The 13,501-nt window shown below is 34.2% G+C and overlaps 2 long non-coding RNA genes across 3 annotated transcripts in view; one reads left to right on the forward strand and one right to left on the reverse strand.

Annotated features, from left to right (window-relative positions):
- Window positions 1–13,501, reverse strand: part of LOC145678869 (uncharacterized) — a 335,623-nt gene that overhangs the window by 242,933 nt on the left and 79,189 nt on the right. For both annotated transcript variants that reach the window (XR_014130464.1, XR_014130463.1), the window contains exon 2: window positions 12,808–12,897. This is a non-coding gene — a long non-coding RNA (uncharacterized LOC145678869). The remainder of the gene's footprint in view (window positions 1–12,807; window positions 12,898–13,501) is intronic.
- The window catches only part of LOC145678871 (uncharacterized), a 290,898-nt gene that overhangs the window by 174,650 nt on the left and 102,747 nt on the right, over window positions 1–13,501 (forward strand). The gene's annotated exons all lie outside the window — the stretch shown is intronic.

Below are 13,501 nucleotides of genomic sequence, written 5' to 3' on the forward strand. Positions count from 1 at the left end.
CCGTCTCTTTTTCAAAAGCTCAGCATCTCTTCTGATTCTTCATAGTCTCTCTTCCAGAATCTCCTGGAGCTGGAAGTTCTGGAGCGGTGTCTGTTTCCCAGGGGATTTGATGGGGAACTCATCTGTCTCCTTCGCTTTCACTCCTACCACAGGAACCTGGGACCGGGAGAGGGAGGAGGGATTACGTGGAGTGACGCGCGAGAGAAAATCGGCGGCATACAGGGGAGATGTTTTCGTCCGTGGTCCCTGTAGGGTGCCTCCCATCCCTCCTTTGACGACACTTCAACCCTCCTCCTTCCCTCTCCTAAAGCTCCTGGCGTTTTCAACATCGGTCTTCGTCTCGCATGGTGCTGCTTCTTTCATTAGCGGCAAGTGTTGCCAATTTAGATGGATGTTCAACCAATGGCTGACGTCTAGCAAACTCCTTTTTGTTGTTACGTGCAAAGCGTGTGTGCAAATTTATGGCCATCTACAAGTTCATGCCTTCTTGTAATAAAGAAATATAGCTATGAGGAGATAATGATCTGTTAAACAGCAGTACGCTGTGAGAGAGCGCAATTATTTTATTTACCTTCGCCACTTGCAACTGTTAACATAACGATGCTTCAAAACCCTCATAAATTCCACATGTAAGAAACTTCGTAAGGAGCAGACAATATTTTCTTCCTTGACATTAACGAGGGAGAGGTGTATGCTTACTGCTTAGAAATTATTATTATTATTATTATTATTATTATTATTATTATTATTATTATTATTATTGTTGTTGTTCAGGCCTACCGTGAAAATTTTAGGGAGCCGGTAAAAATTTAGGAGGCCCGGCCCCTCCTAGACCCCCCTGGATACGGACCTATTATTATTATTATTATTATTATTATTATTATTATTATTATTATTATTATTATTATTATTATTATTATTATTATTATTATTATTCAAAACTATTTTATGGGGCTACTATGCCGTAAAATGAATAGAGATTATTACTCACATAGTTATGAATACTGGAATCAATTTTGGGAATTAACAAGCATTAGGTGACAGGAAAAAACTTATTGAAAGAGATTTTGTTCAGAAAATATTAGCTAATGGATACCATAGTGAATACTGCTTATTTAACATAGATATAAGGGTACCAATGAACAATTTGAGAAATGGATCAAAATTAGGTTCCTTGAATCGAAAATAGTAAGATTCAATTTCCTTGAATTTTAAAAATGGTCAATTATTTTAATCTAATTTGAAACATTTATTTTTACCAGTACAGAAGCATAAATTTTAAAGTTCGGCAAATATTAGACCCTATTTGTAGGATTTTTCATGATGTATCTATTTTGAGACTAAAAATATTTGGTATTAATTTGACAAGGAATCGGATACTATTTTATTTTATTATTATTTTTTATAGTTTCAGTAGTAGGCTATATTGTATGCAATATATGTCTATTTTTGACTGATGAAGTGCTGTATGTTTTTCCAATAGGCTGTATACATGGTACAGAAATAATAATAATAATAATAATAATAATAATAATAATAATAATAATAATAATAATAATAATAATAATAATAATAATAATAATAATAATAATAATAATACAGGAGTAGAGTAAAGTTACTTAAAGAGTACACTTCAGAGCTTCCATTAAAATCACTACAGCTCCCAATTTTCATTAATGGTTTGTTTATTTGTTGAAGTATAGCGTCCATTTCAGCCCCAAGGCTATATAGGGCATGAACCTACACCATTAACGTGGGATCCGGATCACCGTAATGAGTTCAAATTTTAATGTTCTCCCATCCGTAATCGAACCCGGGGTTAATGATTCGGAATCTGCAATTTCAAATAGGATATATTAATACAAACGTATGGACATGATACAAAATATTCAATAAGAAAAAAACCGCCATTAAGAGGCCTAATCACTGTGAAATTAAAACACCGCTAGTTTTACAGTAATTATGTGATATTTTCAAATACATAAAGAAAATAATCAAAAAGTGGAACAAGAGCTTGCTAGACAATATTCACCTAGTAGCTTTCCGTTTGCAACCGTTTATAAACGCAAAAATTAATGCCGATTTTCTAAATGGCTGGAAATTGAAAAAAGAGTGTCGTGATAACGTTATCACAGCTAAAATAATTATTGTCTAGCGAGCCCTTGTTCCACTTTTCGATTATCTATTTGAACATATCACATAATTACTATAAAATTAGCGGTATTTTAATTTCGCCGTGATGGAGCCTCTTAAAACATAAATATAACATCAAAATGTTCAGGAAGAGAAAATATTGGTTCAAATATTCAATTCTAATGTATGTAGATGACATCAATATATCAAAAAGAGAGAGAGAGAGAGAGAGAGAGAGATGCCGATTCAAAAACATCAATACTAATGCATGCAGATAACAACAAAATATCCGAAAAGAAAAAAATCCACTCAAGTACAGCAATACTAATCCAGTGGTGCCCACCCCCTTATGTCCATGACGCACCCCCCAATTGTCTATTCATAGGTGTTCTTCCATGAAAAAAAAATCTTTTCGATTAATTTTTACACCCCCTCAAACATATTTATATAGATTTTTAACCCCTCCAAATATTTCAATGACGCAGTTTGCGTCATAGCCCCCCTTTGTGGGCACCCCTGACTAATCAATGGCTAAAACTTTCAATAAAAGAATAATGCCGATTCAAACATATGTCATAAGATCAAAATATTCGAAAAGGATAAAAATTTCAACTTAAACAAACATTAATATTAATGTATGCAGATGATATCAAAATATTCACAAAAGAGGAAAATGTCGATTCAAATATATCAATACGAATACATGCAGACTACATGAAAATATTCAAAAAGAGCAAACATTCCGATTAAAACATTCCATAATAATGTACACCAAAATATTCAAAAAGAGAAAATAGCGATTCAAATACATCAATATTATTATATGTACTTAATATTAAAACATCTTTTTCAAAAGGAAAAAGAAAGGCAGAAGAGTAAAAAGAAACTCTTCAAAACACTTCAATTCATCTCAAATCATGTAGGATAGTATTCGTAGCAATATTGTCTGGTGTTAATAGATATAGTTTTAAAAGAAAATGTATGAATCTTTAGGGATAAATTATCTATGGAAAATTGCATGTTTCGTTCTTGAAATATTAGTGGCTGATTTAGCCCGGGGGAGGGGGCCTAGCCTCCCCTAGTTTTTTGAGTTACAAAAATAATTTAGGTTATTATTTATATACTTTTGAAAGTTTATAGTAAACTCAAGATATACCCATCATAGTCTGGGATCTGGCTGCTCCCCTAGATTTACCTCCTAGATCCGGCACTGTAAAACATCTTTATAAAGCTTCAGACTGTTCAAGATCTGCACCATCCCATTTTTTGAACCCATTGATTGATATTAATTAAACACAATGTATAGGGTCTACATATTCAATAGTATTAAGAACGAACAACAAACACAAGTAACCAATGAAGATTATGCCTTAGAAACAATATAATTGCATTCTGTCTAAACAATATGTTCAGTTTCTGTAAAATATATTTTGCTTCTTTTCTCTTTCTTTCATTCTTTCTTCTTTTATTTCTTCAAAATCTGCACTCTGGAGATTTCTTAAATTAGTGCTACTCCAAGTGAAGTACGGATTTGGGTCAAGTTTTATTAAAAAATTGAAAGGAACAACACAAGTTTTGAAATTTTGAACACTCCCACTAAGTTTTATATGTGTATTAATTAATATGAATAAAAAGAAGATCCATAATTTTGAGTCAGATGTAAAGGGACAGGTCATATCACTAATATACATATAAGTTTTATATATATATATTGAGCTTCCTTGTTTGTTTAGAAGTTATATGATTGTTCTGCAGTACCAGCGAATGTTCACAGTTTTATTTTCGAACTTAAAATACGAATATTTTACAAATTATCTTAAATATGTTCCCCTCAATATTTTTTAAAGTCATGCTACAATATTGTTTGTTTCCAATGTCATTCAGTCCCATTTTTATTTCTTTTGTTTCCTTTGCAATTCAATTTTTTAGTACAATTCTGTAATGTTCTAAATATTTTGTTTCCTTTTCATTACAACTCTGTCACATTCTAAATTTTTTGTTTCCTTTCAATGCAATTCTGTCACATTCTGAATTTTTTTGTTTTCTTTTCATTCTGTTCTGTCACATTCTGAATGTTTTATTTCCTTTTCATTACAATTCTGTCACATTCTATTGTTTGTTTCCATTTCATTACAATTCTGCCACATTCTATAGTTTTGTTTTCCTTTCATTACAATCCTGTCACATTCTATTTTTTTTTCTTTTCATTACAATTCTGTCAAATTCTAAATTTTTGGTTTCCTTTTCATTACTGTTCTATCACATTCTGAATTTTTTATTTCCTTTTCATTACAATCCTGTCACATTCTGGATTTTTGTTTCCTTTTCATTACGATTCTGTCACATTGTATATGTTTCATTACAATCCTGTCACATTCTATTTTTAACTTTTCATCACAATTCTGTCAGGTTCTAAATGTTTTGTTTCCTTTTCATATAATAAATTTAAGGGGAAGGTAATAAATTTTGGGAAAGAATAAAAATTTTGGAGAAAGAATGGTAAATTTTGGGGAAAGAATGATAAATTTTGGGGAAGAGTGATAAATTTCGGGATCAGAATGATAAATTTCGGGGAAGAATGGTAAATTTCGGGATCACATAAATTATTTTGGGGGAGAATGGTAAATTTCTGGGATCAGAATGATCAATTTTGGGGGAAGAATGGTAAATTTCAAGGGAAGAGTGGTAAACTTCGGGGTCAAAATGATACATTTTGAGGGAAGAATGGTAAATTTCGGAACCGGAATGATACATTTTGGGGAAGATTGATAAATTTCGGTGTCAGAATGATAAATTTTGGGGCATGAATGGTAAGTTTCGGGGTCAGAATGATACATTTTGGGGAAAGAATGGTAAATTTGAGGGGATATATTTGCCAGCAAGAACTATTTCTTCTGGTTTCAAGATACTGAAAATTTAGATGCCCATTGGATTTCAGTAAATAGTATATAAAGTTGAAATGCAGTTCTCTTATGTTGAATTTGCAATACGTTATCGAAAGTGTTGATTTGAAATAGGAATAGCTAAGACGAGCTAAACATGAAAGAAGAAAAGGAAAAGAAGATAAGATTAGACTATATTCGTACTTTTTTATTGCAGACACCCTACTGGCACTTCCTGACAAATCGCAAATTCTTCCCAATCTATACGACCCCCGCCTCAGAAACACCATCCACCTCCTGTCTCCCGGCGCGTCCACGAAATGCTTTTGTTCCTTTTGATTTGATTTAAAAAGGGAACTGGAGTGGCAATAAAGAAGAAGAAGGAAAAAATAAAAAAAGAAAGAACCACCCCCGCAGGCAGTAATCTATTGTTTCGTCATTGTTTCCATTTCAGCATTGTTCTCTGTACACTTCTATTGTTGAGAAACAATGAAGGAACTCCGACTTCAATAAGTTTGCCTTTTCATTCGAGTGTCGTGGCAACCCCCCCCTTCTTCCTTCAGATCCCCCCGCTCAAGAATACACAGGTACCAACCAAACAAGCAACTGAACTTTGTTGAAGTAACTGAACGAAGAGCTACTTTGTTGTTTGCCCTATTCTTTTCTCTTATTTTGTTCAGTCTCAAAGAAAAAAGAAGCAAACGAGAAGTGAATATAATAGACAATGTTTTGTCTTATCCTTTTTGGCGAGACGAACTTCTAAAAGTCAAGGTTTTTCGATAACATCGCTCTCCAGAGTTACAGACCAATGTCACAACAGAACCATGAACACCAAATCTACAGGACAGTTCTAGTGAAAAATATATGTACGGTTTAATAATTTATTAAAGATACTCACAGGGGCACCACATATATCTTATACTTTCGTAGAATAATAACATACGCCAAAATATCTTAGTTGGTTCATCCTTCTACGTATACTTTTGCTATCTGTGTGGACTAGCCATGTGCAATAACCGGTCTCCTCCACTTTTTCAGCGGGCTCGCCTGACCTGTCAATTAAAGTGTATTTCTTAACGTAATCTTAGGCGTACAGCGGCTCAGTGGTAGAGTGAGCTAACGAGGGTCTCTGGTTCGATCTCCGGCCAGGTATGTTTGTGGTGGACAACATATTTTCTTTGGGTTTTCTCGGGGTACTCCCGTTTCCTCCCACTTTCTCATTCCACCATTTTTCCATTATCATCAACTTGCCTTAATCGTCGTCTATCTTAGCCTGACTAACTAACTAACTACTCTACGGCCTATGGAAGCCGGAGGTTCAATGCCGCGTTCACAAAAACTCTCCACTGACTTCTATCCTTAGCCACCTAGATCCAGTTTCTACTTTGTATTCCTATTTCTGCGAGACCCATGTTAATGTTGTTCTTCCATCTGCGCCTAGGTCTTCCTAATGGTCGTTTTCCAATTGGACTTCCAGTCAAAACTTTGAAAGCGTTCCTACTTTCTTCCATTCTGGCCACATGACCTGCCCACCTGAGCCTCCTAGCCCACATGACCCTAAGAATGTTTTTTAAACGGTATACTATAAATTTTGCAGTTCTTCGTTATGGAGCTTCCGCCATTCCCGTCTCGTCCCGTATTCATATTCATCTCAGGATTTTATTTTCAAATGCTTTCAGTCTGCGTTTTTCCCTCAGAGTAAGCGACCACGTTCCACAACCATACAGCACAACAGGCATGATTATCGTTTTAGACCTATATATTTTAAGCTTCAAATTCCTCGACAGTATTTGCGATAAGAGATTTTGAACTGAATAATAAGACGAATTCCTTGCTTTTAGTCGACACTTAATTTTTTCGTGAATATAATTTTCGTCTGTTAATATTGATCCTAGATATTTGAAAGTGCAGTAGGACGTCGATAATCCGAACGTCAAAAATCCGAACGCGGTCCCTAGAAGCTAGTGACAGTACACTAATTTAATTTTCTTTGTGTGGAGTCAGTGTTTTTACAAAAGGTCATTTATATGTAATTGTAGGTCATTTTCTCTTAGGCCTATACAAGTTAAGTTTTAAGCGTGACTTACAAGAACAGTGTAATTTACTATAAGAGCAGGTTCTTCAGAAACATTAAATGTAAGTAGCCTTACCTACGGTATTGTAATTACTGCATGTACTGTATAAGCACTATATCGATAAAAGAGCATACCGTACAGTATATTTAAGCCTAAATGGCATTTACTTGGTCATTTTCGAAAATCCGAACAATTTGAAAATACGAACTACCTGTGGTCCCAGTTAGTTCGGATTTTCGACTTCCTACTGTATCCACTTTGTCGAAAGTATTATTTGAACCTAACGGGCATAGCCCAATTGTGGGACGTTAAACTGAAAGATTTTACTTAAGAGTCTTCATCCCGGCGAAATTAAAATACGGCTAATTTTACATTAATTATGTGATATCTTCAAATAGATAAAAGATAATCGAAATGTGGAACAAGAGCGCCCTAGACAATATCATTTTACATGAGAAACCGTTATCACGACTCACTTATCTGCTTTCGATTTCGAGCCATTTTGAAAATCGGCATTTATTTTCGCGTTTCTAAACAGCTGAAAACATAAAGCCACTAGGTGACTTGTGATAACGGTACCTCACGCAAAATAATATTGTCTAGGGAGCTCTTGTTCCATATTTCAATTATCTTTTATCTATTTGGAGATATCACATAATTACTGTAAAATTAGCGGTATTTTAATTTCGCCGGGATTAAGACTTAACATAGTCTCTCAAACTGAATTTAAAGAACAATTTATCATTGATTTATCTTCAAAAATAAAAAAAGAAGTTTCAACATTTACCTCTTGATTTTAAATGACGGACTATCCTGTGAACATAGATTTAACTTGTCTTTGGGCGGGTAGACATTCGGGGTACGGTTTCTAAGTGGTAAAGCGCGTGGGATTCTTGGTTCATTTCTCCGTCCAAGTAAGCTTCTAGTGGACAACATCTTGTCCATGAGTTTTCTCCGGATACTCTCCTTTCCTCCCAGTTTTTCATTCCACCAATTCTTCCATCATCATTCATTTGCCTTAATCATTTTCTTCATTAGCTTAATGGGCATAAAGATAGGACGTTAAACTTAAATATTTCAATTCAGGTAGACATTATACATGAGAAAATAGGCACAGTATTTTTTACGTCCTAATTTCAACCATTACACTCCAACTACACGAACTACAGCATGAATTTCTAAAAATCAAGGTTTAAATCGACGCTCGTGTCTTTAACACGAGATGAATTTTAAAAAAAATACTTACAAAACCAATATGATTTTTCGATCTCTCTTTAGGATGATCAAATGCAGTTAATTTATACTTTCATCAATCAAATGCTAATATTAAAACAAACAAATTCCTGCTTTAAGAGTCCCTATCACTGCAAAATTAAAATACCGCTAATTTTACAGTAATTATGCGATATCTTCAAATAGATAAAAGATAATCGAAAAGTGGATCAAGACCTCCCTAGACGATGTTATTTTGCATGAAGTACCGTTATCATGAGTCAGCTAGTAGCTTACCGTTTGCAGTTATTTAGAAACGCGAAAATAAATGTCGATTTTCTAAATGGCTGGAAATCGAAAGTAGATAAATGAGTCATGATAATGGTATTTCAAGCAAAATAATATTGTCTAGGGAGGTCTTGTTCCACTTTTCGATTTTCTTTTATCTATTTGAAGATATCACATAATTACTGTAAAATTAGCGGTATTTTAATTTCGCAGTGATGAAGCCTCTTAACACTAGGAAATATATTGTCCTTCGTTTATAATAAGGTTAATTTGTTACTGAAACATTATATTATGGGAAGACAGTTTCAGAGCATGCTGGATGTTCTACTGAAATACATATCTAGTATATAATGCCATTTTATCTGTTCTTGCAATGAAGTTCCAATAATAAACCGTACAAGACGGCCACTAGAAGACTACATAGTTGTAACATAATAGATTTTGCTTCTCTGGCAACTCCCTACGTTGCAACGTAAATTATCTGGTCTATGATTCACTGTTTGATTTCCTTCACCGCTACCCCCGCATGTTTCCCCAGGAAAGAATAAAGATGGCAAAATCATGGAGAGAAACTGAGGGAGAAGGTAAAAAAAAAAAGACTGAAGAAAGAAAGAAAGAAAGATATGAAGAGAAACGTCTGTACTCTTGCCAAACATTTCCTTTCTCTCTTCTTCGCCGTTAACTTCCGGTGGCGCTAGGGTGGCTTAGAGCCAACAAGTTTCCCCCTCCCCCCTTTCAATGCCTATTCTTTATATGTCCCTTCAGTTTATTCTCCAAGTATTCATGGACGCTATTTGAAACCACTAACATATATTTTTTTTTTCATCATCAAGATTTACAAGGAACCAAGTAAATAATTTCTTTTCCCTCGTCGAAAATTGATTCTAAGCTTAAGATTTTTTTTTTTTAAAAAAAAGGAGCTTTATATTTACCGATAGTTTAATTTGGTCTTTATTTATTTATTTACGTATCTAGTCGAAGGGCACAATGAGCTGCCGTCCAATAATATTGAATGGTTTGCATCATCCAAATACATACACCACGAACACCTTAGGCGCACTGGAGAACCGATTCTTGTGAAATCAGCGAAGAATCAAGCAATGTTGGGTCTGGTCAGAGAAAAAATGAGTGACTGTTCATATACTCACCGGGCAATGTTAGCAATACGACATTCACCCAGTGTCGTGAGGACAATTGGGGAGCTAGAGCCTTTGTATTTCAAGTGTGCCCGTTCTGGCGTTGCTGTTGATGTGCGTTTTCCCGTGCCCCGCTCGAAAGCGGAGAGACAAGTTGCTGCGGTCAAGATCTTTCAATTGTTGGATGCCGAAGCGGGGCGTCTCTGCTCTGTCTTGTTAGTCATTCTAAGTAGCCTACGATCTTCAGTCATCAAAACCGAACGACTGAATGACAAATGGGCAACACAGCTGAGGCCGTTCACTTCTTTTTCCCCAAACAAAGGGAGGGTTTTCTCCGTCAGAGGGCGGGGTCGAAGTATGATTCGCATATTTTTCGAGGGCACACCTGAAATAGGCTCTATGAAAGAAAGCAGTAGCGATCTTCTGTCTAGAAAGGCAGCATTCAGAGTCCCTATCACTGGGAAATTAAAATACCGCTAATTTTACAGTAATTATATATCTAATATCTTGAAATAGATAAAAGATAATCGAATAGTAGATCAAGACTTCCCTAGACGATGTTATTTTGCACGAGGTACCGTTATCACGAGTCACCTAGTAGCTATCCGTTTGCAGTTATTTAGAAACGCGAAAATAAATGCCGATTATCTAAATGGTTGGAAATCGAAAGCAGATAAATGAGTCATGATAACGGTATCTCACGCAAAATAATATTGTCTAGGGAGGTCTTGTTCTATTTTTCTATTATCTTTTATCTATTTGAAGATATCACATAATTACTGTAAAATTAGCGTTATTTTAATTTCGCAGTGATGAGGCCTCTTAACGGAGAGGGAAGCCGATGTGTTGACCACACATTCGCAAAGGGATTAATGCCATAAGACGGCTGATTAAATCTGGTCCCCTAAGGATTATTGCCCCAGAACTGTTCTTTTAAATAGATACATCATTGTCATTATCATCAGTAGGTCAGTGCTACAAATAAGTAGATAGGCTACCATACAAGAAGGTCCGTCGCTTTTCTCTTAGCTTTGCTATAAGAACTACATCTTTAACATAGTTTATTAATTGTAGAATTATTCTTCTCCTCCCTCTTTTAATCTACAATACCTCGTATACATCTCGAAAATAACTTCTTTTTCTCAAATAATATCCTTACTAGCTTTTCTTCTGTCCTTTTTAGCTATTTTCAATATCGTCCTCCTTTCTAAGACTTGTAATACCATTTTGCTCACTGAGTTTTTGTTCCACTCATAAAATTTTCTTCCTAGAATTGCAACATTTGTTTGTATTTTATGTAGAAATGCAATGCTTTTTTTTTTCAATTGCAAATTTCGGCAAGTTAGAATCATTTTATGAGGGAAGAGTTTTCCGTAATCAGCTAGCTCTGAAGTATTTTATAGCGCAATAATAATAATAATAATAAAAAGTCAATCGAAATGTCCATTGATACTTGAATATACGCCTGAGATTTTATATAACCCATTATACATAATATCATTCGGGTTGCATAACCTCTTAGCCACACAAAGAAGAGAAATGTTATACAGTATTATTATTAATAATTATAATACTGTAGTAATAGGAATAGTGGTAGTAGTAGAAGTAATACGTATATAAATTCCTACCTAGTCCTAAATTCGAATCTAATCTATAAAATGCGAGGCTTAGTTGATTTATTACGACAAACAGCACATCCTGTCTTATCAATAGAGATTTGTCTACAAAACCCTTGAAAACATTCCATTATTTTTAGAGTTAAGAAGCGTGCGAATGCTTTAAAAATAATTCCCTTGAAATGAATTTTTGGCATCATTACATTTAACTCCTAATTGCATGCGTAGTCTCTGTGTGTTGGTGGGAGGTAGAAGAGGAAGGGGGGAATAGATAAAGTAGACCGACAGATCCAAATGTTTTGACAGGAAGATGGAATTCTTTTTGCATGAAGAGTATAAAAGGAATTCCGCCTTTGGCTGGTTGGATCTTCCTCCTTTCCCCCCTTGTCTCCCAATTTGAACAGTTATATATGAGGAGGAACCACGTGTGTTTGCAAGCAATATACTTCTCCTTGTGAAAATAAGACAAGGCCCCTATGTTCGCTGAGAACAGGACGAGCACCCAATGATAAATGGAGTCGTACTGCCGATCTGGATCACAAGAAAGCTGAAGATGTACTCGGCTGGCAAAGCGGATTCCTTTCCAAAGCTCAAAGACTTGACTCATATCACACACACTGTTACATATAGACTGGAGTGTGGAGCAGAATATCCAACTTTTTTATTTTACACATCTCCTAAAATTTACTGAAATGCAGTAAAACCGAATTAAATGAAATGATATTTCTAGTTTTACGTTAAACAAACTAAATAAAATGAAATTTCTGGTTTTACCTTAAACGAACTAAATAAAATAAAATTTCTAGTTTTACGTTAAACGAATTAATTCAAATGAAACTTCTAGTTTTACGTTAAGCAAATTAAATCAAATGAAATTTCTAGTTTTACGTTAAACAAACTGAATAAAATGAAATTTCTAGTTTTACGTTAAACAAACTGAATAAAATGAAATTTCTAGTTTTACGTTAAATTAATTAAATAAAATGAAATTTCTAGTTTTACGTTAAACGAGTTAAATAAAATGAAATTTCTAGTTTTACGTTAAACGAACTAATAAAATGAAATTTCTAGTTTTACGTTAAACGAATTAAATCAAATAAAATTTCTAGTTTTACGTCAAACAGCTATGTTCTAATGGGCATAAAGGGACGTGCCTAAAGGATAATCGTGTGTCGTTAAATTGAAATATGTCATTTTCAAAGGTCTTTACAAAATAATTACATAACTAGAACTACACAGTTAACTTTGATTAAATTGCCAAAGGGAGGAATCATAATTCTCTTTCTTTTTCAACTTCTTTTTGAGATTTTGAGTAGATGAGGGCGCTAAAAAACAATTTTCTGTTTAAACTGAAAGACAAGCAAGGATTTTTGAGTTTTTTTTTACTGTTACATAAACAACAATGTTTGCGTACTTTTTATGCCATATCTGCCACCCGAAATGAAACATAATTAATTGTACTTACAATCGATCACAGGCCCTGGTCATCTTCCTTCGAGACCTCCTGTTCACTTCCTACTGCTAATATGACATATCATGGTTGCAGCCGGCATTGCTTTAAGTAAATAATAATAATAATAATGATAATAATAATAATAATAATAATAATAATAAACTTATTAGTATACTTTAAAATTACTGTACTAGACTTGGTATAAGAAATGAAATTCATCTTTCAAAACCTCGGAGTAAGAAAGAATCTGCAATTGAAACCGTTACTTTCACAACCGCACAAGTCCAGCTGAAGAGATACTGAAAAACTCAGTAAAAACTGAATATTTGTTTGAAATCTGAACTTGGAAATCAGACTTTTTTCATACAATAACAAATGTCACTAAGTATTTTAAAAAAATAATAATTTCCAAGTTCAGATTTCCAACAAATATTCAGTTTCTATTGAGTTTCTCAATATCTCTTCAGCTGGACTTGTGCGGTTGTGAAAGTCACGGTTTCAATTATAATTATTACTGTTTAACGAAAAGAAAAAAGTCCAAAAACGAGAGAAATATCATACGATAAATCTCATTGAGCTGAATAAAATACGAGATATGATCAAAAAGTACGGTGCATGTAGTTGTCCAGCGCCATCTATTAATATTTTATCGATTTCCATCTACGTCTCCCTAGAAGTAATGCGATATTTCAGTGTAGCAAACTAT

Source organism: Thermobia domestica, chromosome 2 (assembly GCF_964235325.1).
Source record: "Thermobia domestica chromosome 2, izTheDome1.hap1.1, whole genome shotgun sequence".
Taxonomy (NCBI): Eukaryota; Metazoa; Arthropoda; class Insecta; order Zygentoma; family Lepismatidae; genus Thermobia; species Thermobia domestica.